The sequence below is a fragment of the Styela clava genome, chromosome 4 (assembly GCF_964204865.1).
Source record: "Styela clava chromosome 4, kaStyClav1.hap1.2, whole genome shotgun sequence".
NCBI lineage: Eukaryota > Metazoa > Chordata > Ascidiacea > Stolidobranchia > Styelidae > Styela > Styela clava.
The window spans coordinates 2213088-2239796 of NC_135253.1; the positions used below are offsets into that span (position 1 = coordinate 2213088).

At 36.7% G+C, this 26709-nt stretch overlaps 2 long non-coding RNA genes across 3 annotated transcripts; both read right to left on the minus strand.

Annotated features, from left to right (window-relative positions):
* Nucleotides 1-7335: 7335 nt before the first annotated feature.
* On the minus strand, nucleotides 7336-8938 carry LOC144422208 (uncharacterized). Its single transcript, XR_013475207.1, has 3 exons — nucleotides 8844-8938; nucleotides 8071-8197; nucleotides 7336-7472 (listed from the first exon to the last, which is right to left on the minus strand). It is a non-coding gene; the product is annotated as an uncharacterized LOC144422208 (long non-coding RNA).
* Nucleotides 8939-12760: 3822 nt separating this feature from the next.
* LOC120337964 (uncharacterized) lies at nucleotides 12761-25600 on the minus strand. 2 transcript variants are annotated; one of them, XR_013475066.1, is made up of 3 exons: nucleotides 25484-25600; nucleotides 24753-24885; nucleotides 12761-12940 (listed from the first exon to the last, which is right to left on the minus strand). It is a non-coding gene; the product is annotated as an uncharacterized LOC120337964 (long non-coding RNA). The 2 variants fall into 2 exon arrangements; XR_013475065.1 differs by lacking the exon at nucleotides 12761-12940 and adding an exon at nucleotides 21569-21743.
* Between the last annotated feature and the right edge of the window lie 1109 nt (nucleotides 25601-26709).

The window sequence follows — 26709 nt, forward strand, 5'->3', positions numbered from 1 at the left end:
TCTCAATTTTCTTCCCTCAGCTGATTTTTATTGCGCCCTCCTACCCAGCCAGTTCTGAATGTTTCCGTACTCTGTGGGATTTCCAGTGTTCTTCTATATTATTTTTTTCATTCCGTCTCAATTTTTCCCTCAGCTGATTTTTATCGCGCCCCTACCTTTCTATTCTATATCTACCTGGCTTTCTATTCGTAATTTTTGTCGCACTTTTTTGCCTTGCGGTGATTTTTCATATTTAGAGGGTCTTTTTCGATACGTCGTGTCCGGGGAATGTGATTTTTTTCACTTTTCGCCTCTTTTTTTTTCTCTCCATCGCTGCTTGCCCGCTGCTCTTTAACCTCGATGATCTCGCCCTGATCGCTAGGCCATCCCGCTGATGGTTGGGGTTACTTACTTTCGACTATTTTTTCTTTTTCATCTCTGCACTCTCTCTCCTTGGCTGCTGCTCTCTCGCCTGAGCATTTTCCTTTTTGCTCATTCGCTATATTGAGCGAATTATATTATACTCTCATTATTATTTTATTATACTCTCACCCCCATGATTATATTATTATATGATTATAATATACTCTCATTATTATATTATCATCTCTTCTCACCCCCATGATGGCTCGGTTGCTCGCTGCTCTTTATCGATGATCTCGCCCTGATCGCTAGGCCATCCCCGCTGATGGTTGGTTTCCTTTCGACTATTTTTTCCTTTTCATCTCTGCACTCTCTCTCCTTGGCTGCTGCTCTCGCCTGAGCCTTTTCCTCTTTAACTGCTTGCTCATTCTATTGAGCCTTGATGATGAGACTTGCACTCACCCTTCCTATCCTTCTCATCTCCGCTCTCTCTCTCTCTGACCCTTTTTCTCCCCTCAACTGCTCTCTATATCTTTCGCCGCGATGACTCTTGTCTGCATTTTTACTCCACCCTTATCGCTTGGCCATTCCGCTGATCGATTTTCGCTGACTCCCATGCTGGCTACTATTTATTTCCTTTCATCTCTGCTCTTCTTAACCTCGATGATCTCGCCCCGATCGTTGGGGTTGGATTCCTTTCGACTATTTTTTCCTTTTCATCTCTGCACTCTCTCTCCTTGGCTGCTGCTCTCGCCTGAGCCTTTTCCGCTTTAACTGCTTGCTCATTCTATTGAGCCTTGATGATGACTTCCACTCTCTCACCCCCATGATGGCTAATCGCCTACAGAACTGATGGCGCACAACCTGAACCCTAACCTGGTACACACACTATGTTGTTGTGCGCCATCTTGGTGCACATATTTCGGGAGCTCCTAAATTACATTGATTCGAAGCATGTGTATTCATACCTCAACTGAAAGCGTTCATCTGGGACTATCGTGTGCGCTGCTTCAACTGTTGAATGCGTGAATATCCCGTTTTAAAACTGTTGTTCATTTTAGTTTAGTTTTTAGGGAAAATGCTAAGATAATTCAAACTAGTGAATGTGCAAACCAAATTTCTGACTGTCAGTGGAGGAATACTTATTTAATCTTTCTGTCTCTTGTGGTAACTATCCGTCGTATCTCTGGTTAACTTTTCTCTGAATTTATAAAACATCTCAGATCAAAATTGGCGATGCGTTATGCCTTTTCACAGATTGAAACGATATCAAAAACGATGCATGATATTATTTTTGGCCATCTGAAGTACCGACAACGTACATCCTAGGGTTGGATTATCCGGATAACGGTTATCCGGATAACCGAGAGGTATTTTGCTATCTGATATCCGGATTTTATTGTGACGGTTAACCGGATAATAGAGCAGTATAAATAATGCATATGCGCATTAGTGATTTCTATATTTTTGTTGAGTGGCGACTGAAATCTTCCAGAGCATACAATACCAACTTTTATTCACACTACTTTGCCTATATTTTAGCTATCCGTGGAATGCTGCAGTGAACTTCACTATTACATGCCGCTCGATTTTTTTTTTGTTACGCCGCGTAGTTCAAAATAAATATATAAAATATACTTATATAATAAATACTTTGCTATACGATTTGTGAAGATATCACTCGCTGATAATACGGCCTACTTTTTCAGTTGATAATAATTTTTCTATTGCGCAAAATATTCAATTTGTGGCCGATTCGAGCATTTTAAAATGTCTTTCAATAATAACTGTGTTTAATTAACGTATCTCGCGATTGCGTCGACTTACGTTAAAATAAAAGCACTCCTATACTGCTGCACGAATAAATCCAGTTTTAATTCGTATTTTTGCGATCATGCAAATTTATCAAATTTGAGCTATTATTGCAATGAGTATAATTTATTTAGTAGAATAAATGCAGATATTAATATATCAACATATTCGGGAGAAAAGTCGGGTGCGGTCTCGTCGGTATATAACGCCGAAAATTGTTTAATTTCGACCAGTACTGAAATCGCCGTAGTATGTTATCTATCGTCGTATCTATCTATCGGTAAAAGAGTAAATCTGAAACACACATTTTTGACTGAAAATAAAGCAGTGAATACTAACGAATTACCACGACTCTTGATTCATGAGCCAGTAATTTTGTATAATCGCTATTCTAGGCGCTGTTGAAGCGCCAAAATTTCGTATAATCGTATTTACTGAATTTGCAACAAGGGTAACTTTTCACGGGCTGTAACTATACTTATCAAATCAAAATTGGCATAATGCCGATGTTAATTCTCCAAATATTCACGCGACGATGAAGAAAACAATCGGCGATGCTAACAAAATTAGCCTGTAAAATTCGAGTGAACTTTTCGAATAATATAAAAAAAAAGGGCTGTTATTACATTCGTGGTTTTTATGAAACTTCCCCAAAATAATTTGTTTGCAGGATGGTCTATAACATTTCAGCAAAGTCTAATTTGACAGACTTTGTATCGTGTCTTGTTTTTCATTTACTCACCTAGGGTGATAAATGAAGTTGTTCAAAAACGAGTACAGTATTGTTTTGGCTCTATTAATTTAGTTTAAAAGGTATTCAAATCATTAAAAGGTTGCCTAATTAGTACAAACATGAGAATACTTACAGTGACACGTTAAAAAGGTGAATTTTTCAAATTAGAAAAAATTCTGACTAGTTCGTTTTTGGACACGTAGTGGTCTAGTGGACATAACGATCGTTTAAAAATTTTGTTGTTATTGTTATTTGTCTCCATCATTTTTAAAAAAAATCGCTTTTCTCTTCGAATACTGGACCAATTGCTTTGAAATTTTCAGTGGTTGAAGATAAAATTTTTCCCCAGAATGCTATTACTTTTATTCATTTTAAATATTTCTGTTAGCTCTGTGAGATTTGTTTTTGTTTGCTATGACGTCATTAAACGTTCTGCGGGCATCGGACGCCATTTTGTGTCCTACTGTACTGCTTCGCTCGGTGTGAATATATTTGTAGACTGTGACTGTACGGTAAACCGTACTGTACTGCGAACAGACGTGTCCATATATTTGGGCGTAGCCCAATTTGTTTTCAATATCATCATTTTGCTTTGTCAATAAAAATTCGTGGATTTTGTCCCTATTGTATTTTATTTTTTTCTGGGTACTTCTCACCGAAATAAAATGTTCGAAATGCATGATTTTGTGTGTTCATGATTTCATTCATATGTATGCTATTACAGTATATATGTACAAAGTTCGTCAATATTTCGTCGTGCAAGAAATCACAAAATATTACAGAACACAAAATACTATACTAAAAACTGTGTGGTGGTTTTCGGTCAGTACATGTAAAGCTCAGTACATTTATAATTCATATTACATATAAATGAAACATTACCTATATATATGCATATTTTTTTAAAACACAATCCATGATTTTAACTAAATATGAAATGTACTGAGCTTTAGAGGTGTGAAAGTACAAAACGTAGTCGTAAATTAGAGTAGATTATGGATAAAAATGACGTGGACTCGAAATCGCATACGAGTTCAATAAATGCATGAAACCGAATCTCGGCACCGCCTTGACTTTTACAGAGATACCTACCTTTGAAATTCCGTGAAATCGCCGCCCAAACTATCTATCATGTCCTCTTCGGCATATATATATGGGAACAACAAAGTATATGTTGGGGCAATATATATGAGTTTTCGGTTCGCACAGAAATTATTCAGTATAAAGGTGATTATTACCCGAGATGACAGTAAACGGTGGAAAAAATCGTAACCGGTAACCATCTAAAATATGTTAACCGATTAACCATTCTAATATTACTATACCCAATTACGTTCAAAACGAACTTTATTGCGGTTTAAGCTGAATAGAAAAATCGTGTTTCACCTACCTATGATCAGGCTAGTCTAATTATAAATTTTCAGCTGCAACTTCTTTCTGATATGATGGCCCACGAGCAAACGTTAAACACGGGGATTTTTTTGAATACGATGAACACAACACATATATGTACCCAGAATTCGGAGTATATATAACTCACATTCTTCTAATTTATTTCCATTCTCCCATTCGCTCGATATACCCGACCAGGACGTCAGTTTCTTTTATCACCCGTGAAATACGACTTTACGGAACTCTGTGATGTAACAAACAGACAGTCTGAAAATAATACCATACTACAGCTCCAGCTATGCTTTAGAGTCGGGGTCGGGAACCTTTTTGCCCAGGAGAGCCATGAAAGGTAAATATTTTCAATTGCATTTTCCTGCGAGCAATACAGCGTTTTTTTTTCTCAATCACGTCTTAAATTTTTCCTCAGACGTCAACACATGTCCCAATATACATTTAATGTGGCTTCTGATGCTCCATGCTGTCGCTAAGGGCGTTGAACAACTGCTCGCGTGCAACACATGTTGAAATCCACGATCCTCATCGCCTTCCTTTCTATTCGGCATCTCCGTAGTTCTTCAAATAATCTGAATATTATAAGCAAACAGTACAAACGGACGGGAGGCTTTTCTTTATTGCTCAGCAACTTCATCGCTTCGTGATGTCACAAAATATGTTTCAGAATCCCCTAGTTTTGTCACAATGTCTGTCAGGCACTTGTCCTACCATAACATAGCCAGGCGCTAATGGCGTGTTCTCAAACGTATTGACAAATGTTCTATCAAATTTTTCAACTATAGTTCGAAATGTGGTAACAATAGTAAGCTTAGCCTTGGAATATCAGATTATTCTGGGAAAGATATGCCGTCATCAAAAGAGAATTGCCCCCTACCCCAATGTAAACGATTGTTTTTAACGAATTTGTTCACCTTATTTATTGTTCATCCAATAATAACAGTGGTACTACGGGTGTCGCTGCTCGATAACCAGTTTTGGTTCCCCGCGACTTCCCTTCCCCAGTAAAACTGTGCACTTTATTGTTTTCAGTTCAGTCATTCAGTTCACTAATTTACAGGTTGAATGGGTATTTTATTAAATGCATGTGTTTTCAATAATAACGGCATTTGCCGGCAAGTCTGCGGCTGACACGGACACAAGATAAATGATGAAAAAGCGAAGAAAAAAAAATCAGTAAAACAACAAATATATAAATAAATATGAAATACCATACATGCAGCGAAGGTTCACATGAAAAATGCACGATCTTCAATATAATTAAATTCTCACTTGTAGCCTAGTATATATTTACGGTTGAAAGCCGTGCTTGTTATCTATTCCCCGGGAATTCTATCAGCTAAATATTATAATTATTGATTTCATCACATAACAAACTGCGATGCTAGGTGTATCTAAAATCAAGCTTAGAGCCTATTTTGGTGCCTATTTCTCAAAATTTTCTCAGGACGCTTGAGCGCGCCCTGAACCCCAGTCGTGTCGTCCCGCACTTTTTCTCGCTCCCCTTTTTTGGCCCTACAATTACATTCTGCTGTGGATTTTGGCTCGCGTCAATCAACTTGGGGGGCCCCCATGTAGCCTACATCGTTTCTTAAATACTTACCATTTTTTTAAGAATACAAACAGCCTAGTTTTATCTCTAACAGCAAATTATTTACCACCCCCTAAATTTTGAAACACCCCCCCTAAAAAGAAAAGCTGGGGAACATACTACATACATAACATACATGAAGCATGGCTTTTATAATGACGTTTATAGCTGTCGGTCTTTTCTGCAATTGAAAAAGCACCTTGACGCGATTATTTATTAAATTGTTGTTTGTTTTAAGTTGTTTTGTAAGACTTTGGAATCTTATTCGAGCTGCGTGTTCGTTTAGTGACTTTTCGCAATTTCCATTCATCTCCATAAAACCTTCATCAGGACGGTAAAATAATTTAATTTTACTGTTCGTGGAAAATATTCTCGTCTATTATTAAACGACCTGCTACACGGTAAATTGAACGACGTGACTATAATGGTCACATAAACCACAATGCATGAAATTTGAAGTTGTCTTATTGTCAATACTTGTACGCAAATTTCCGATCAAGTCCAACCATTAGGAATTTCAATTCGTATTGGTTCATGTTGCGATGGGTGCGCTATGGGATTTTATGCCGCGATTAAAATCATAGCTTGATTCGCTTCAATATCGGCCAACGGAATATCCTGCAAGTGAGGCGAGGCATATATTGATCTCTTTTAAACATTCTAGCTGAATGTTGTATGCGTGACTCCATCGCAAACACGTTGTTTAATGCCAATATTCTTCATAACCAGATTCCACCTACAATTTTACTAACTCTGCTATTTGTGAAACGCCTTTGTTACATAAAGTGTCAATGGTAACACAGGTACGATTTATTTTTATTAGACCAAGTCTTCGTTTCGATTGATGATGTATATATAATTGAGATTTGAATAGCAAAGTCTAGCACAGCGATAAAGTATTCAGAAAAGCCTACAGACCTTTTACTACAACTGGCAAAGGCTGAAATTGGACACCACGTCTGAAACATTTGCATTGACAACGCTGTTTTACGAGTAGAGACATTGCGATGGTTGTTAGCATTTGATCTTCTTGTAAAGATCCTCAGGCCATGGATCACTGAATAATGCTTACCCGAACAAGCGCGACACATGTTATAAAATTTACACCAAAAGGCAAACTGTCCAAGTTCGAGACAATTGAAACATAAACTTAATTCTAGTGAAAATCTCCTTTTTACGTCATTGGACATGTACATTTAAAGAATGTAAACAATTGCAGAAGCAACTACGTTTTTGTGGATGCTTGAAAGTATGACTTAAAATCGGATATTTTGCGGCTACTGAATTCCTGAATCTTTGCCACATTTACTCATTGCAACTACATAATTACTTACCATCGTACCTAGGCCGTCGACATGTCGTTTGCTACCCCGTCAAGGACGCGAATAGCCGAAGCATATGTGAACCGTCGTCGTCAAGACAACTGTGTACATTATCAAAAAATAAGCAAATTTACCAGACTAGTTTGGTTCCAGGTGAACAATCCACGCGTCAACTGCTTCTTGGATTGAACGGTTAAAGTTAATTTTGTAGAAAGCTTCGAAAGGATGCAAAAGTCTTCAATTGATACAGTATGACGTCGTTGCATTACTGTTGAATAACAGCAAATAGTTAAGCTATTTTATAAGTTGCAATATCTGCAGAAAACTGTAGGTATGTTTACAAAACATTGTAACACAAATACTTCATCAGTCAGCCAGTCAGAAGTTCATTTTTCACCAAAATGAACATATAATTAATGCAAACAAAAGTAGGAAAAAAACACAAAAAAGGAATTTCATGGTGGAGGGTGACGCGAAAAAAACAATGCTGGTTATCGAGCAGCGATACCTGAGATAAAGGTCTAACTTTGATATAGGTAGAATAGAAAGAAGTCCATGAAATACAAATGTTTCAAACCAGCACCTTCGTCGACCCAATTAAACAGCCCTACAGAACCCATGAGGTTCGATCGAACCCATGTTAAGAAACACTGCTAAAAAACTGAGAATGGTTATTAGATAATCTGAGCTACTCGCATCAGGCAAGGTAGTCGTGGAAGCAATATAGCATAGAATCAACCAAGCACAGCGATAGCTGTTCCACGAACAGATGTTTTGAGCATGTGTTCAAATATTCAGTTATTCTAAATGAAATGAAATACTGTTACAAAATTTACAAAACAATCTAAGCAGAAAGCTAAACTTACATCATCTGTTAACCCTTTGATTTCTGCCAATCTCCTCTTCTCTGAAGATATTTGAGTTGATTTTTATCCTCCATAATTTTCAAGTAATGTGGGTAAATGTGCGGACGTTGCCTGTATCGCTTTTTATCTGAATTAAAAGAACAAAATTTAAATGCTTTGTAACATCCATTATGACGTCATAAAATAGAATGAGGATGCATTTTAAAACTAATAAAAGCCTAGCCCTGAATAATAAAAAAGTTGATTGTTGTAAACTGCTTGTCTGACTTTGGTCAGACAAAAGGTTACAGAAATACATTTGTGTAAGCGTGCAGCAGGACTCTCGAATTGCTCATTAAAAAAGAACTGGCGTTTAGTTGCTGTGCTATTGTCACTTTTCCCAATCTTGAAATTGCAACATGCAGAAATAAATAATTTACATCCTGGAAATATTGTAATAGAACCGATTTGCACAAAACTGATGATAGCTGTAAACTCGAAATAGGCAGTGGTATATTTATAACTGTTGCCCACAACTTCAAGAACATACAACTTACATTTGACTAAAGCAACATAACGCTGGTTTACTCATTAATTTCCCTGTAACCAACGGTTGTGACTTTTCCGGTTTCAAATCGACACCACTGAAAAGTAACTAGGTACAAGCAGATAGAAAGATGTAGAGTATGCACAAATATTGCATTTGCTAGAGTCCTGAAGAATCGGCTAATACGAAAGGAAAATTTGAAGATCACATAGCCAGTATTTGAGAAGTCACAGAAAGCTGAACTCACATTATTTATTATCCCCACATTTTGTTGCTATTATCATTCTCGTTGAAGGAATTTCTTGGAATCCACACGCGTCAAAAAATAAAGTCCACTCACACCACCGTGCGACGATCCGAAAGACTTGAATGCCCTTTTCTCCAAACTCAATTTTGATAAATAGATTAGAACCGTCTTTGCCACCTGATTTGTTCTTCGAGCACATGAATACTGAAGAGGAATACAGACATGTTCAGTGATTACATGATTTATTTTGTCATCGCTTGACAAACGAATATCTTCCCCAATTACAGTGCCGACTCAAGATTCAACGCAACTTTGAAGTTGGAGATCTTGTCACCCTGATGATCAAGGAGTGAAAAGTGAAAGTGTGCATATCCAATTCTACTTATATGCGCGACATAATGAAGCTCTGTCTACGCTTTTTGAGTACATTTACGCACAAAATACACACTACATAAATAGCATCCACACTACACATACACAGTCACACATACATTCTCACTATGGGAATATTAGGTGTATAATTCGAATTATATTTGAGTGGGGGCTAGTTTTTGGTTCTATCCTTTTTTGAATTTCTTGCATTGGCAATTTGCTTATCTTCATTGGTTTTGTTACTGTATTTATTTCATCAATTGTTTTTGGAAGTTGAGCAAACATTTCTTTTTTTTTTGAAAATCATTTCCCTATGTTATCCAAAAAACAGTTCATAAAATTACCGGGGCCGGTATGTACTGTACGAAATGTTTGATTTTATGATTTTAGTGTGAAAGGGAGGTTTGAAGATCATAGTGCCATTATTTGACAAGTCAAAGAACGCTAAATTTACATATTTTATTATCCACATATTTTGTTGCTGTTATCATTCTCTTAGAAGTCTTTTGTGGTTATCTCTTGGTATCCACACGTGTCAAGAAATAAGGTGAAATGAGTGGTCTTTCGCGTGTCCCGAATGTTACCTAGGATAGGAAAAAAGTTTACTCTCGTTCACTGAATGCCTGTACAAATGGAATTTTCTCGCACTATAAAAGAAAAATAAGGGACAGGGAGATATGATTGGCAATCTTCCAAATACATGTTATGTGGCTTAAAGTAATTACATTTAATCCTAAACCAACTCTGTGATATATGAATACGTTGTGAAATTACTACTTGTCTTAGCGATTGGGATAGAGCGAGCTTTGAATCTAAATTTTTATATGTGTGGAATTCACAGATTTTCTGGAATCGTATTGAAAATCGATTTCCCTACATGTTTTATCGAGGCTTCATTCATTTTTGTTTCTACTAATTAGAGAATTCGTTATATAGGATCTACCCTAGGGTGGTCCAAGGTTGGCGTGACGCAAAAACTTTTGGCGAGGTCCCGCGGGCCGCAGTAGGAGAAAACCCAGAAGTGATAAAACATCGGGAGTTTACCCATTTGCTTCTTGAGGAATATGGTGATATTTATAGCATTTTTCTTCATGTTTGATTTTGTAATGTCCGCTAAACTTATATTTTTTCGTGGTAGAAATTACTTGGAAACACACCAGACCCCGTCATTGAACGTTGTTGGGGAAAGGTAAATAGGTTTCCTATTTCTTGTTCACTTATTCTACACTTATTGTATGATGGATTCATAAATTTGACTAATTTCATTACTTTTAGCGTTATCAGGTCTAGTGGTATCGTCAAATAACAACCAAAATATATGTCTAAGATGAGACTAAGTCAGGTCTGCGTTTCGTCATTGCTGTCACATGGTCACGTCTCTAAAATTGAGAAGTTACTCAAGGCGAGCTTCATGTACGAAGTTTGGATGGAAGCGCGATTCATCTCATCAGCTTGGTCATGTCTGCACAAGACAATTTATTCTCCTCGTACCGACCACGGGAAGTCATTTCCATCCTGGTCTTGAGTCTTGACGTTTATAGATACAACATTGAAGTTCCGTGATTTTATCAAATATCAATCCCGACATCGGGATTAGGAAAAAGGCCAATCACAGTTGGAATAGTTTAGAAATAACTCTGCCAATAAATACACTTATCTACCAATGGTTTAGTTTAGTACACGCTAAAATTGTTCTACGGGCGCAAGGAATGTGTGCTAGGGCCGCGGTTCGGACCACCCTGATCTACCCTATAAAGCTCGGTACAAGCAGTACTTAATCATATTCATGTAACCTCTATCCTGAAATCCCTACTAACATGCATTCTTAAATCATCATAGGTTGTTACTGTTCCATCCGAATGTTGGCCAGGGTAAATATTGACGTGTTTACGTAAACTGCAAAGGCGCGTCTGACGCACTACACAATGGTATGATGTGAGTTTGTTAATTACGATAATTAGTAAATTGGAAGCGCAATAGTTGGATGTCTTGTCTCAGTCTAGCTCAGTATTCGGTGTGAACCAGTGTTTACAGGTTCTGTATTGTTGGTAGTACTCGTTATGTATCTGTTGGAAATAACAATAAGAATTGAGGTTCTCAAGAGTAATACAAATATAATTTGTGGCAGTATTACTGTCAAATTAGCACAATAACTACTGCTTTAATATTTTAGTCATAAAACTTGGATTTTAGTTACTTTAGTTTAGAGCATATTTCATTTGATTGTGTTACTTGGAAAGTCGAAACATTGGGTATATATATAATGTTAAATTTTGTTTGATTTTAATCTATATCGTGCTGATTGATTTGAAATATAGAGAGTTGTGATATTATGATACTGCAAAATTGTCTTGCCGTATGGAATATTTAGTTTATGTTCATTGTTTTCAGCAGATGCCATGTTCCTGATTCTATTCCAAGTTCCATCGTGTTGACTGTTTTGAACAAACTACACCGATTCTAAGTTGAATTTCATTGGGACAGTACATTAAGGCACATGCAATATGCTGAAGAACTTTGCTTTCTAATATCAGACACTGGTAACTGATTCAGAAACAAATCGTTAACTTCGTGACAGGACTTGTTTATTTATTGGGGCGCGTTGTCAACGATCTCCAACTAATAATAATTAGCTACGAATGTAAATTTTCCTTTTTCTTTCGAATAGTCGGAAACATTTCTAGAATATTGAATCTGAAGAATATACTAACGTGCAAACAGAAGAATGAACAAGTGTTCAAGTATTCCAAATGAAATGAAACATTACTAATGTTTCTAGAGATGTCATATGTCTTAGCAAACGCTAAAAATTGCGAAATTATAACCGCATATAGAATATATCTAAAAGAAAACGAAGAGGAATAAAAAAAACATAGTTTAGGCTGTCCAACCAACGCCCCATGCACGGGCCGCGTTCAGCCCGCACCCAAATGAGTTCATAAGCAAACACTTTTAAATGTTTAAATTTTAGTACCGTATTTTATATAGGCTAAACTTTAGCGGTTCCCAAACTATGGGTCGCGAACCACTGGTGGGTCGCAAAAGGAATCTTAGTTGGTCGTGAAAATATGTAGAGAGCTTTGGTTAATCATACTGGTAATTAGGATCGGTGGCGACTCGAATACGTAAATCTTCAAAAAAACAAAATAAATTAAATTGAATTTAAATTCGAATCTGTGATTGGTTCCTTTTTACGATCTTCTCAAAGGAACAAAAATTTTCTACACAAAGAATGACCACGTGGCTTTTTTACGCATAGCAGTTTTGTACACTGTACAGCACTTCTTATCGTGCTTCCCCGAAATTTAGACAGGATTTAGATTTATTTATTTTGAAGAATAACACTATGGTTTTTTTTGGAAGAAGTCTTTTGTGTTCATTTATCAAAAATAAAATTACATTGTAGAAAATCACGAGATTTTTTTACTAAATATTATATAAAAACCGACATCCATAGTTTTTATTTGTATTTTCTATACAAAAATCAAGTGACAAATATCATAATTGTGATATCACACAATCTTTAATAGTGGTGTGATCTTCACCTTACTTCAGGTAAATGAACCTTTCTTCTCCCACACATTTTAAATTTATTTTAAGGGTAGGGTCATTTTAAAATCATTTTAAAAATTCAAATTATTATCTTATTTTCAGGCCAGGTCTTCATTTCGAGGAAACACGGTAGTTTTGCGATGGTTAGCCATTGCTGTGTTCTGTATAATGTCCTAAAAAAACAAAATGAAATTAAAGTTAAGTGGGTCGCCATAAGCTTTGGTAATAAATAGTGGGTCCCAACTCTAAAAAGTTTGGGAACCACTGCCGCTAAAGTATGTTTCACGATTATGGCGTGATTATTTCGGCATTCCACATACAAATGTGGGTTCTTTTAATCACGCGTGTATCAAGTCTTGCGCTTTGGTGGATATCGATGTTTAACTTTTTAAAATTTATTGCAGAACTGCGCGTTCTGTTTGACAAATTTGAAAACTACTGTGCGATCATTGGCGACGAGGCGCTGCGAAAAATTATAGAAATGATTTTGCAATTTCCATCTCCAAATCAACTTTATTTTAAATTTTTTTTATTCGATCTGGATTTGATCTTCCTTATCGCCACTGTAAAATTGAAAAGTTACCAATATCTTTGCTACTGGCCCCTGGATTCGATTTATTTTTCTGTCGTGTCTATGTTTTTGCATTAAATGTATTTCCAACAGATACATAACGAGTACTACCAACAGTACAGAACCTGTAAACACTGATTCACACCGAATACTGAGATAGACCGAGACAAGATATTAAACTAATGCGCTTCCAATTTACCAATTATCCTAATTAATCAACAAACTCACATCATACCATTGTGTAGTGCGTCAGACGCGCCTTCGCTGTTTACGTAAAAACGTCAATATTTACCCTGGCCAATTGCAATTTCCATCTCCAAATCAACTTTATTTTAAATTTTTTCTTTCGATCTGGATTTGATCTTCCTTATCGCCACTGTAAAATTGAAAAGTTACCAATATCTTTGCTACTGGCCCCTGGATTCGTTGTATTTTTCTGTCGTGTCTATGTTTTTGCATTAAATGTATTTCCAACAGATACATAACGAGTACTACCAACAGTACAGAACCTGTAAACACTGATTCACACCGAATACTGAGATAGACTGAGACAAGATATTAAACTAATGCGCTTCCAATTTACCAATTATCCTAATTAATCAACAAACTCACATCATACCATTGTGTAGTGCGTCAGACGCGCCTTCGCTGTTTAGGTAAAAACGTCAATATTTACCCTGGCCAATTGCAATTTCCATCTCCAAATCAACTTTATTTTAAATTTTTTCTTTCGATCTGGATTTGATCTTCCTTATCGCCACTGTAAAATTGAAAAGTTACCAATATCTTTGCTACTGGCCTCTGGATTCGTTGTATTTTTTTGTCGTGTCTATGTTTTTGCATTAAATAAAACTTGTGAAATGTCGTCACTGCGGATCGGTAAACATTTCTAATATTATTGACCTAATGTTACTTCATGAACTTGTATCAATGTTTCGAATTTTACAAAACGGCCTTCTGAAAAGTTAAAAATCATGCGGAATTGGGACACATTATGCTCATCAAGAAATTGAAACAATATCATATCCACTGGAAATAAATAAAAATATTATAACGCAAATATAACAGCCAATTCTATTCACAGGAAGTCATCCATCAATGAGGCGGAATCCTGATGCGGGGGGAGTAGCGTCAAAAACTAGTCCAATGTCCGAATTCTCTAAAAACTGAGGAATATTCATCCTTCTATCGCAGTAATCTGTGGGAGTTTGCGCGGAATCAGCGTTAAGTAGAACGACCCTGGCAATTCTTCTTGGGATGCTTCGATATCATATGACAGAATATGCCAAATTTGTACAGGGAATATTTACATTCCACATCTTTGAATTGACGAGGAATTGAAATATTTTGAAAACTTATAGAATTACTCCACTTTGACCAACACTTCAGTCTCTTATTGTTGAATTTTTCATCCCAAGCATCAAGTATTGAACTTACAACAGTAAGGGCTTTTCTATTTGTGACAAAACCTGTGAACTTCTGGTGTTCAAGTATGAAGCAATCTCTCTCGCTTCCACAGTTCAGCCCCAAGCACATTTCAGAGTAAGTCTCTCGATATCTAAATCAATACTTGTGGCGAGACGATGAATGTATATCTCACGTGAAACTGATTTGGAATTCAAAACCCAATGTGTCGTCTTGAACCCGTTATTGTGTAACATTTCAATCACGTTCTTAGATGCTGATACCAATGAATCGAACTCTATTTCGAAGTAAGTAAATCAACGTAAAAGTGTATATCGATAATTGATAATGCGCTACTAGGAAATTTATGTCCGCTATCGTACGTATCTCCCGTTGAACAACAAAAATTCGCCACATAAGATGAATCAACAGCTACGAAAGCAATACGAGGCAATAATTTATACGCACATGGCTGTTTCCAAGAAAAACAGTTATTTGTACAGTTAAAAATTGCAGAATAAATATCATTTTTCAAAAATAGAATAAATGAAGCATGGCTTTTATATTGACGTTTATAGCTGTCGGTCTTTCCAGAAAATGAAAAAGCACCACGACGCGATTATTCATTGAATCGTTGTTGCTTTGTAAGACTTTTGAATCTCATACGAGCTGCGTGTTTGTTTAGTGACTTTTCGCAATTTCCATTCAACTCCATGAAACCGAATTCATCAGGACGGTCAAATAATTTAATTTTACTGTTCGTGAGAATATATTCTCGTCTATCTTCGAAGGACTCCCTATGCGACAAATTATATGCCGTGCCTACAGATTCGCTGGACCAATTTTATCCGATTTGTTCTTGTAGCATGGTATAATGGTCACGTATTCCGCAATGCATCAAATTTGAAATTGTCTTATTGTCAATACTTGTACGCAAATTTCCGATCAAGTCCAACCAAGAGGAGATTCAATTCCTATTGGTTCACGTTGTCGACCCACTCCATGCAAAAGCTGGAAGAACGCTATGAGATTATCTGCCGCGATTAAAATCATAGCTTGATTCGCTTCAATATCGGCCAACGGAATATCCTGCAAGTGAGGCATATATTGAACTTTTATAAGCATTCTATCTGAATGTGGTCTTCGTGACTTGATTACAAACACGTTGTTTAACTCCAATATTCGTCGTAACCAGATTTCACCGACAATTTTACTACTTCTGTATCTTGTGAAACGCCTTTGTTACATAAAGTGTCAGTGCTAACACGGGTATGGTTTATATTTATTAGACCAAGTTTTCGTTTCGATTCATGATGTATATATAATTGAAATTTGACTAGCAGAGTCTACCACAGCGATAACTTATTCAGAAAAGCCCAATGGATCCTTCACTACAACTGGCAAAAGCTGAAACTGGACATCACGTCTGAAACATTTGCATTGGCAACGCTGTTTGTACGAGTAGCGGCATTGCGATGATTGTTAGCATTTGATCTTCTTGTAAAGATCCTCAGGCCATGGATCACTGAATGCTGCTTACCCGAACAAGCGCGACACATGTTAGGAAATCTACACCAAAAAGCAAACTGACCAAGTTCGAAACAATTGAAACATAAACTTGATTCTAGTGAAAATCTTCTTTTTTTACGTCATTGGACAAAAAAACTTGAAAAATGTAAACCATTGCAGAAGCAACTACGTTTTTGTGGAAGCTTGAACGTTTGATTTAAATTGGAGATTGGAGTTCTGCCTACTTCAGGGGTGGGCAACCTTTGGCACGCGAGCCCATTTATTCGGCATGCGAGCGAGGCCTCAGAAACGAGATCGTCTTATTTCAGATAAAAAGTTTCGAGACTGAATTATCTGATAAAACTCGGTGTTCGTTTATTCATTATCGTTTGTTATCAATCTGTTATTTATTTAAGTTCTTTTTGTCTTTTCATGGCTTCAAAGGAATATATATATCATGGCGTAGCAACTGAGCTCTCGACGAATTTTGTCGGAATTAACACAACGTTTGGCTACATTGTTACGTAATTTATATTTCTGATTGATTTATGAAGTGGTGCAACTCATGTTGGTTAGAGTTACTTGCTAACTTACTGTTATAACTTGATTTCGAAAGAAATATAAGCTATTAGGAAAGGGAATACAAGAGAGAAGTGCAGAAAACGAACTATTACATGATTGGGATGCCATTCCCGAGAATTTTTTTAAAACTTGAAAACTTTGCAATGCACTATTCTACAACAGGGGTCGGTAAACTGAGGGCCAAATGCGGCCCGCGAGCTAATTTGTTGCGGCCCTCGAACAACCCGACATTTATTAAATGAAACAAAAATTGATCCCAAATTTATTATTGTATGTACGCGGATTTATGTGGTAACAAGTTCTGCTGTATGACGCTTGTTTTGAAATATGTAGCGTCAGTTGCATGTCGTTCGAGTTAATTGTGATCTTTAAAATTCAAAAATGTTTGGAAAACGCAGGATAGCTCGCGACGAGGACTGAACATTCCAATGTGCATCGACGAAAAATTCGAGCCGAGACCCAGGACTGCGCCACAGTTGATCTATGCGACAGTGCAAAACAAGTAATGGGCACGTTCGGAAGCACATTTTGCTGCGAACAGCTTTATCTAAAATGCATAACACTTGGAATAAACTTCGTACTCGCTTGTCAGGTCTTCTTTGGAAGACGTACCGTGGGGGCAAGTGGCAAAAAAACATCATCCTTCACATTAATAACAAGTAAATAAAAACGATATGTTGTTGAATAATATATATATATATATTAAGAAACGGCACATACACATCTCATAGTAGCAGGCTTTTAACGCAATAATAGAAGGTGTGAATGCGCCACAATTTGAAATTCCATCTAGCGCTTGTTCAAAGGCGGAAAAATTGCGGCCTGCGCGCTACAGGGAATGTGTATATTTGGCCCGCAAGTACATAAAGTTTTCCGACCACTGCTCTACATCATCTGCATATGCTTGTGAATCTTTGTTCTCAGTTATGATTGGAATTTTAATAAGTCGTCTCGTAACAGGAGTAGCCTGGACGTTGAAACCAGTAGTTCGTATATTCCTTTGAAAGTTACAAAATATAAACACAATGTAAAATCTCTATCAGCGGTAATGCAGCAGCAGAAGTCTCACTGAGATAGAATAAGAAAAGTAATCAAATCTATTTGTCGGACTGATAATATATCCGAATAGTGAATCCGTCTGTAGGCCTACATATTTGAAAGGTTTATTATTATGTATTTTTGCTTTGGAAGTAGCAAAGCATTGTTTTTAATTTTGGTCGGCACGCGGAAGAATTTTGTTGTTAAATTTAGCCGATTTTGGCACGCGAGCCGAAAAAGGTTGCCCACCCCTGGCCTACTTGAACCTTGTTGAGTACATTTACGTACAAAATACACACTGCATATATAGCATCCACACCACACATACAAATTGACAATTTCGTTATCTTCATAGGTTTTGTTTCCGTATTTTTAACTCCAATTGTTTTTGGAAGTTGAGCAAACCTTTTTTTTTTAATATTTCCCTCCGTTATCCATTTCATCAAAACATTTCATATAATTTCCGGGGCCGGTATGTACGAAATGTTTTTTTGCCCATTTTATGGAATCTCAAGCCCTTTAATTTAAGCACTGTAAAGTTAGTCAACGTCCCTCCTTTTACTGGGGCGAATAAATGACTCACCCCCCCCCCCCCCCCCTCGCTAGAAAATTCGAAATTTTGTTGCCACGAGGTAAATGCACGTCGCACAATGCGGATCAGGGAGTCTGCTGTGCAATTGTATATTTTATTAATGATGGGATTTCCTAATTCGCGTTTGACTCATGCCATACGTTGCAAAATGATTATCAGGTGGGAATTTGATACTTCGAATATTGTTAGGTTTATTCATATATTACCCGAATAGGTTTTGAGGATTGCTCTAATATATGCAATGTTATATTTATCATTGTCTTATTTTTTATCCTAGCATACTCGCGGCTGTTCTTTGAGTCCTTGTCAAAAATAGTCAATTTATTATTAACACCAATACTGAAGTACTAAGACTGTTAACACTGATGTCAACATCAGATGTGTTTCAGGCTGATAACAAAGTTTCTTTCAAAGTTTCTTGTTGGTTCATAAATTGAAGACAATAATTTGGATACCAAAGGACAGGATACGACTTTAGTTAGCTCGTAACTCGTAACCGTAGTGGGAAACCTTACTTCAAACTACTTATCCCACATGCACAACCTTTACAATTGCTCAATTTCTGATGAATGGGCTAGTATGAAAGGGAGGTTTGAAGATCATAGTGCCAGTATTTGACAAGTCAAAGACAGTTAAACTCACATATTTTGTTATCCACATATTTTGTATCTCTTGGTATCCACACGTGTCAAGAAATAAGGTTAAATGAGTGGTCTTTCGCGTGTCTCGAATGTTATATGAGATAAAAATAACACAATGTATACGCTTTTTTTTCTCGTGATTGCATCGCATACAGCACCGATGTCCTAGCAATAGAATGATGAGAAATAAGATTAGAAAAGCCGATACTCGCATTCGCTGAATGCCCGTAAAATTAGAATTTTTCACATTATAAAAAATAAGGAACGGGTAGATATAATTGACAATCTTTCAAATACATGATATGTGGCTTAAAGTAATTACATTTAATCTCAAACAAACTTTGTGATATATATATATATGAAGACGTTGTGGAATTATTACTTGTCTTAGCGAATTGGATGGAGCAATATTCGAATCTAAATTTACATGCGTGTCCATAGATTTTCTGGAATCGTATTGAAGATCGATTTCTCTACATCTTTTACCGATACAATATTAATTTATGTTTCTACTAATTGCAGCATCCGTTATATAAGATCTACCGTAGGGTGGTCCAAGGTTGCGAGGTTGGCGTGACGCAATAACTTTTGGCAATGTCTCGCGGGCCGCAGTAGGAGAAAACCCAAAAGTGATAAAACATCGGGAGTTTACCCATTTGCTTCTTGAGAAATATCGTGATATTTTTGGCATTTTTCTTCATGTTTGATTTTGTAATGTCCGCTAAAATTATAATTTTTCGTGGTAGAAATTACTTGGAAACACACCAGACCCCGTCATTGAACATTGTTGGAGAAAGGTAAATACGTTTCCTATTTCTTGTTCATTTATTCTACACTTATTGTATGATGAATTCATATATTTGACTAATTTCATTACTTTTAGCGTGATTAGGTTTAGTGGTATCGTCAAATAACAACCAAAATATCTGTCTAAGATGAGACTCCGGACCCAGCTAAAAAAAATTGGATTGCGCGGCGCTAAGTCAGGTCTGCGTTTCGTCATTGCTGTAACATGGTCACGTCTCTAAAATTGAGAAGTTACTTAGGGCGAGCTTCATGTACGAAGTTTGGATGGAAGCGCGATTCATCTCATCAACTTGGTCATGTCTGCACAAGACAATTTATTCTCCTCGTACCGACCACGGGAAGTCATTTCCATCCTGGTAGAGTCTTGACGTTTATAGATACAACATTGAAATTCCGTGATTTTATCAAATATCAATCCCGACATCGGGATTAGGAAAAAGGCCAATCACAGTTGGAATAGTTCAGAAATATTCTGCCAATAAATACACTTATCTAACAATGGTTTAGTACACGCTAAAATTGTTCTACGGGCGCAAGGAATGTGTGCTAGGGCCGCGGTTCGGACCACCCTGATCTACCCTATAAAGCTCGGTACAAGCAGTACTTAATCATATTCATGTAACCTCTATCCTGAAATCCCTACTAACATGCATTCTTAAATCATCATAGGTTGTTACTGTTCCATCCGAATGTTGGCCAGGGTAAATATTGATATTTTTACGTAAACTGCGAAGGCGCGTCTGACGCACTACACAATGGTATGATTTGAGTTTGTTGATTAATTAGGATAATTGGTAAATTGGAAGCGCAATAGTTGAATATCTTGTCTCAGTCTATCTCAGTATTCGGTATGAATCAGTGTTTACAGGTTCTGTATTGTTGGTAGTACTCGTTATGTATCTGTTGGAAATACCAATTTGTAAATTTACAAATTCTTGTAAGAACTGAGGTTTTCAAGTGTAAGACAAATATAATTCAGGGCAGTATTGCAGTTAAACTAACATAGTAACTACTGCTTTAATATTTTTGTCATAAAACTTGAATTATATTTACATCAGAGCATGTTTCGTTTGGTTGTGTTACTTGTAGAGCCAGGACATAACGTATGTATATACTAAATTAGGTTTTGTATGTGTTTAATCTTTATCGTGCTGATGGATTTGAAATATAGAGAGTTGTGTATATAGAGAATATATTGAGTTGTCTATCCGTATGAAATATTGAGTTTTCGTTTATTGTTTTCAGCCGATGCCATGTTCCTGATTCTATTCCAAGTTCCACCGTGTTGACTGTTTTTGTTTTGAACAAACTACACAGATTCTTAACTGAATTTCATTGGGACATAGCAATTTAGGGCACAGATAATATGCTGGAACCCCTTGCTCTCTAATATCAAACACTAGTAACTGGTTCAGAAACAAATTGTTTAGTTCGTGACAGGACTTGTTTGTTGGGGGCGCGTTGTCGAAGATCTCTAACCACTAATAATTAGCTACGAATGTAAATTTTTCTTCTTCTCGGAAACATTTTTAAAATATTGCATTTGAAGTATATCCTAACGTGAAAACCAGAAGAATGAGCATGTGTTCAAGTATTCAAAATTAAATGAAACATTACTAATGTTTCTAGAGAAAGATCAAAAGCTTCCTTCATCATCCTTCCGAAAGTTACAAAACCATATACACTGAAAGCTAAACTCACATCTTTCATTAAACTTTTGATTTCTGGTTTTCTTCTCGCTAAAGGTATTTTAGTTTTGAGTCGATTTTTCACGCTCCACATATTTAAGAAATATTTCCAAATGAGCATTCTTGGCCTGAATCGCTTGTTATCTGAATAAAAGAACACAATTCATAGGTTTTGTTGTAATCATCATGCAAAATTTATATCTTAGCAGTTGAAGGTGGTTAAAGACGCTAAAAATGGCAAAATTATGACCGCATAAAGAATATATGTCTAAAAGAAAACGAAGTTGAATAAAAAACAGATAAGTTTAGGGCTGCCCAACCCGCGGGCCGCGTTCATAAGCAATGAGTCCATGACAGTGATTTCCCTACACCCCCCCCCCCCCCCTATAGGGGGTGAACACCCCCCCTAAAATTTCAAACACCACCCCCCCCCCCTCCCCCCCCCTAATTTTGAGGTGCGATTCCACACTGAGGGGTTCTAAACCGCAGTCTGCGGGCCAATTACGGCCCGCGTGACGATTTAAAATGGCCCGCCGAACTTGAGTGAAAAAGTTTAACCCTTCATGTGGTACCTTTTGAGTTTTAGATACCGTCTATTGTTACATCATTATCACAGTTTAAGCACGTTTATTTCGTAACAATTGAAATATTTCGGTATCTTATGTATACGTATGGGTATCAGGATTACACACTGCAGTATTTTAGATATCAGCCGTATATTAAGAAAGCTTAAAGATGTCACAAAACGAAAACTAGGCACTGAAAACAGACGTTTTTTAGATGAATGACAGCGTTTTTATTTCTTTATTGAAAAGAATCAAACTTCAGCGATTTGTCTTCTAACCAACAAAATATTTCAGTTCTGAAGGAATACAACATTATGCGACATTATGATCAGTTGACGAGCTTATTCCAAAATTTAATTCATACAAAAGTCAAACAAACATGTTCAAAAAAATTAGAAATGTGTAACAAAACAAGCCATAAGTAGCCATTCATACAATGCCAGATGAGCAAGTAACTTCATTAGTACTATCAGTTGCAAATTACTTGTTGAAACGTAGTAGGCTAGTATATATTTACGGTTGAAAGCCGTGCTTGTTATCTATTCCCCGGGAATTCTATCAGCTAAATATTATATTTATTGATTTCATCACATAACAAACTGCGATGCTAGGTGTATCTAAAATCAAGCTTAGAGCCTATTTTGGTGCCTATTTCTCAAAATTTTCTCAGGACGCTTGAGCGCGCCCTGAACCCCAGTCGTGTCGTCCCGCACTTTTTCTCGCTCCCCTTTTTTGGCCCTACAATTACATTCTGCTGTGGATTTTGGCTCGCGTCAATCAACTTGGGGGGCCCCCATGTAGCCTACATCGTTTCTTAAATACTTACCATTTTTTTAAGAATACAAACAGCCTAGTTTTATCTCTAACAGCAAATTATTTACCACCCCCTAAATTTTGAAACACCCCCCCCCTAAAAAGAAAAGCTGGGGAACATACTGGTCCATGAGCAAACATTTTTTAAGGTTTAAATTTTAGTACCGTATTTTATATATGGCTAAACTATGTTTCGTATTATGGCGTGACATCCAAATGTCGTTTCTTTCAATCACGCGTATAGTAAGTCTTGCGCTCTGTTGAATATCGATGTCAGTTTTTTTTTTTCAATTTATTGCAGAACTGCACATTCTGTTTGACAAATTCGAAAACTACTGTGCGATGAAAGAACGGAGCAGTGATTTATACGCACATGGCTGTTTCCAAGAAGAATCATTATTTGAACAGTTAAAAATTGCAGAATTAATATAATTTTCCAAAAATCGAATATATGAAGCATGGCTTTTATATTGACGTTTATAGCTGTCGGTCTTTTCTGCAATTGAAAAAGCACCTTGACGCGATTATTTATTAAGTCGTTGTTTGTTTTAAGTTGTTTTGTAAGACTTTGGAATCTTATTCGAGCTGCGTGTTCGTTTAGTGACTTTTCGCAATTTCCATTCATCTCCATAAAACCAACTTCATCAGGACGGTAAAATAATTTAATTTTACTGTTCGTGGAAAATATTCTCGTCTATTATTAAACGACTCGCTACACGGTAAATTGAACGACGTGACTATAATGGTCACATAAACCACAATGCATGGAATTTGAAATTGTCTTATTGTCAATACTTGTACGCAAATTTCCGATCAAGTCCAACCATGAGGAATTTCAATTCGTATTGGTTCATGTTGCGATGGGTGCGCTATAGGATTTTATGCCGCGATTAAAATCATAGCTTGATTCGCTTCAATATCGGCCAACGGAATATCCTGCAAGTGAGGCGAGGCATATATTGATCTCTTTTAAACATTCTAGCTGAATGTTGTATGCGTGACTCCATCGCAAACACGTTGTTTAATGCCAATATTCTTCATAACCGGATTCCACCTACAATTTTACTAACTCTGCTATTTGTGAAACGCCTTTGTTACATAAAGTGTCAATGGTAACACAGGTACGATTTATTTTTATTAGACCAAGTCTTCGTTTCGATTGATGATGTATATATAATTGAGATTTGAATAGCAAAGTCTAGCACAGCGATAAAGTATTCAGAAAAGCCCACAGACCTTTTACTACAACTGGCAAAGGCTGAAATTGGACACCACGTCTGAAACATTTGCATTGACAACGCTGTTTTACGAGTAGAGACATTGCGATGGTTGTTAGCATTTGATCTTCTTGTGAAGATCCTCAGGCCATGGATCACTGAATAATGCTTACCCGAACAAGCGCGACACAAGTTATAAAATTTACACCAAAAGGCAAACTGTCCAAGTTCGAGACAATTGAAACATAAACTTAATTCTAGTGAAAATCTCCTTTTTACGTCATTGGACATGTACATTTAAAGAATGTAAACAATTGCAGAAGCAACTACGTTTTTGTGGATGCTGGAAAGTATGACTTAAAATCGGATATTTTGCGGCTACTGAATTCCTGAATCTTTGCCACATTTACTCATTGCAACTACATAATTACTTACCATCGTACCTAGGCCGTCGACATGTCGTTTGCTACCCCGTCAAGGACGCGAATAGCCGAAGCATATGTGAACCGTCGTCGTCAAGACAACTGTGTACATTATCAAAAAATAAGCAAATTTACCAGACTAGTTTGGTTCCAGGTGAACAATCCACGCGTCAACTGCTTCTTGGATTGAACGGTTAAAGTTAATTTTGTAGAAAGCTCGAAAGGATGCAAAAGTCTTCAATTGATACAGTATGACGTCGTTGCATTACTGTTGAATAACAGCAAATAGTTAAGCTATTTTATAAGTTGCAATATCTGCAGAAAACTGTAGGTATGTTTACAAAACATTGTAACACAAATACTTCATCAGTCAGCCAGTCAGAAGTTCATTTTTCACCAAAATGAACATATAATTAATGCAAACAAAAGTAGGAAAAAAACACAAAAAAGGAATTTCATGGTGGAGGGTGACGCGAAAAAAACAATGCTGGTTATCGAGCAGCGATACCTGAGATAAAGGTCTAACTTTGATATAGGTAGAATAGAAAGAAGTCCATGAAATACAAATGTTTCAAACCAGCACCTTCGTCGACCCAATTAAACAGCCCTACAGAACCCATGAGGTTCGATCGAACTCATGTTAAGAAACACTGCTAAAAAACTGAGAATGGTTGTTAGATAATCTGAGCTACTCGCATCAGGCAAGGTAGTCGTGGAAGCAATATAGCATAGAATCAACCAAGCACAGCGATAGCTGTTCCACGAACAGATGTTTTGAGAATGTGTTCAAATATTCAGTTATTCTAAATGAAATGAAATACTGTTACAAAATTTACAAACCAATCTAATCAGAAAGCTAAACTTACATCATCTGTTAACCCTTTGATTTCTGCCAATCTCCTCTTCTCTGAAGATATTTGAGTTGATTTTTATCCTCCATAATTTTCAAGTAATGTGGGTAAATGTGCGGACGTTGCCTGTATCGCTTTTTATCTGAATTAAAAGAACAAAATTTAAATGCTTTGTAACATCCATTATGACGTCATAAAATAGAATGAGGATGCATTTTAAAACTAATAAAAGCCTAGCCCTGAATAATAAAAAAGTTGATTGTTGTAAACTGCTTGTCTGACTTTGGTCAGACAAAAGGTTACAGAAATACATTTGTGTAAGCGTGCAGCAGGACTCTCGAATTGCTCATTAAAAAAGAACTGGCGTTTAGTTGCTGTGCTATTGTCACTTTTCCCAATCTTGAAATTGCAACATGCAGAAATAAATAATTTACATCCTGGAAATATTGTAATAGAACCGATTCGCACAAAACTGATGATAGCTGTAAACTCGAAATAGGCAGTGGTATATTTATAACTGTTGCCCACAACTTCAAGAACATACAACTTACATTTGACTAAAGCAACATAACGCTGGTTTACTCATTAATTTCCCTGTAACCAACGGTTGTGACTTTTCCGGTTTCAAATCGACACCACTGAGAAGTAACTAGGTACAAGCAGATAGAAAGATGTAGAGTATGCACAAATATTGCATTTGCTAGAGTCCTGAAGAATCGGCTAATACGAAAGGAAGATTTGAAGATCACATAGCCAGTATCTGAGAAGTCACAGAAAGCTGAACTCACATTATTTATTATCCCCACATTTTGTTGCTATTATTATTCTCGTTGAAGGAATTTCTTGGAATCCACACGCGTCAAAAAATAAAGTCCACTCATACCACCGTGCGACGATCCGAAAGACTTGAATGCTCTTTTCTCCAAACTCAATTTTGATAAATAGATTAGAACCGTCTTTGCCACCTGATTTGTTCTTCGAGCACATGAATACTGAAGAGGAATACAGACATGTTCAGTGATTACATGATTTATTTTGTCATCGCTTGACAAACGAATATCTTCCCCAATTACAGTGCCGACTCAAGATTCAACGCAACTTTGAAGTTGGAGATCTTGTCACCCTGATGATCAAGGAGTGAAAAGTGAAAGTGTGCATATCCAATTCTACTTATATGCGCGACATAATGAAGCTCTGTCTACGCTTTTTGAGTACATTTACGCACAAAATACACACTACAT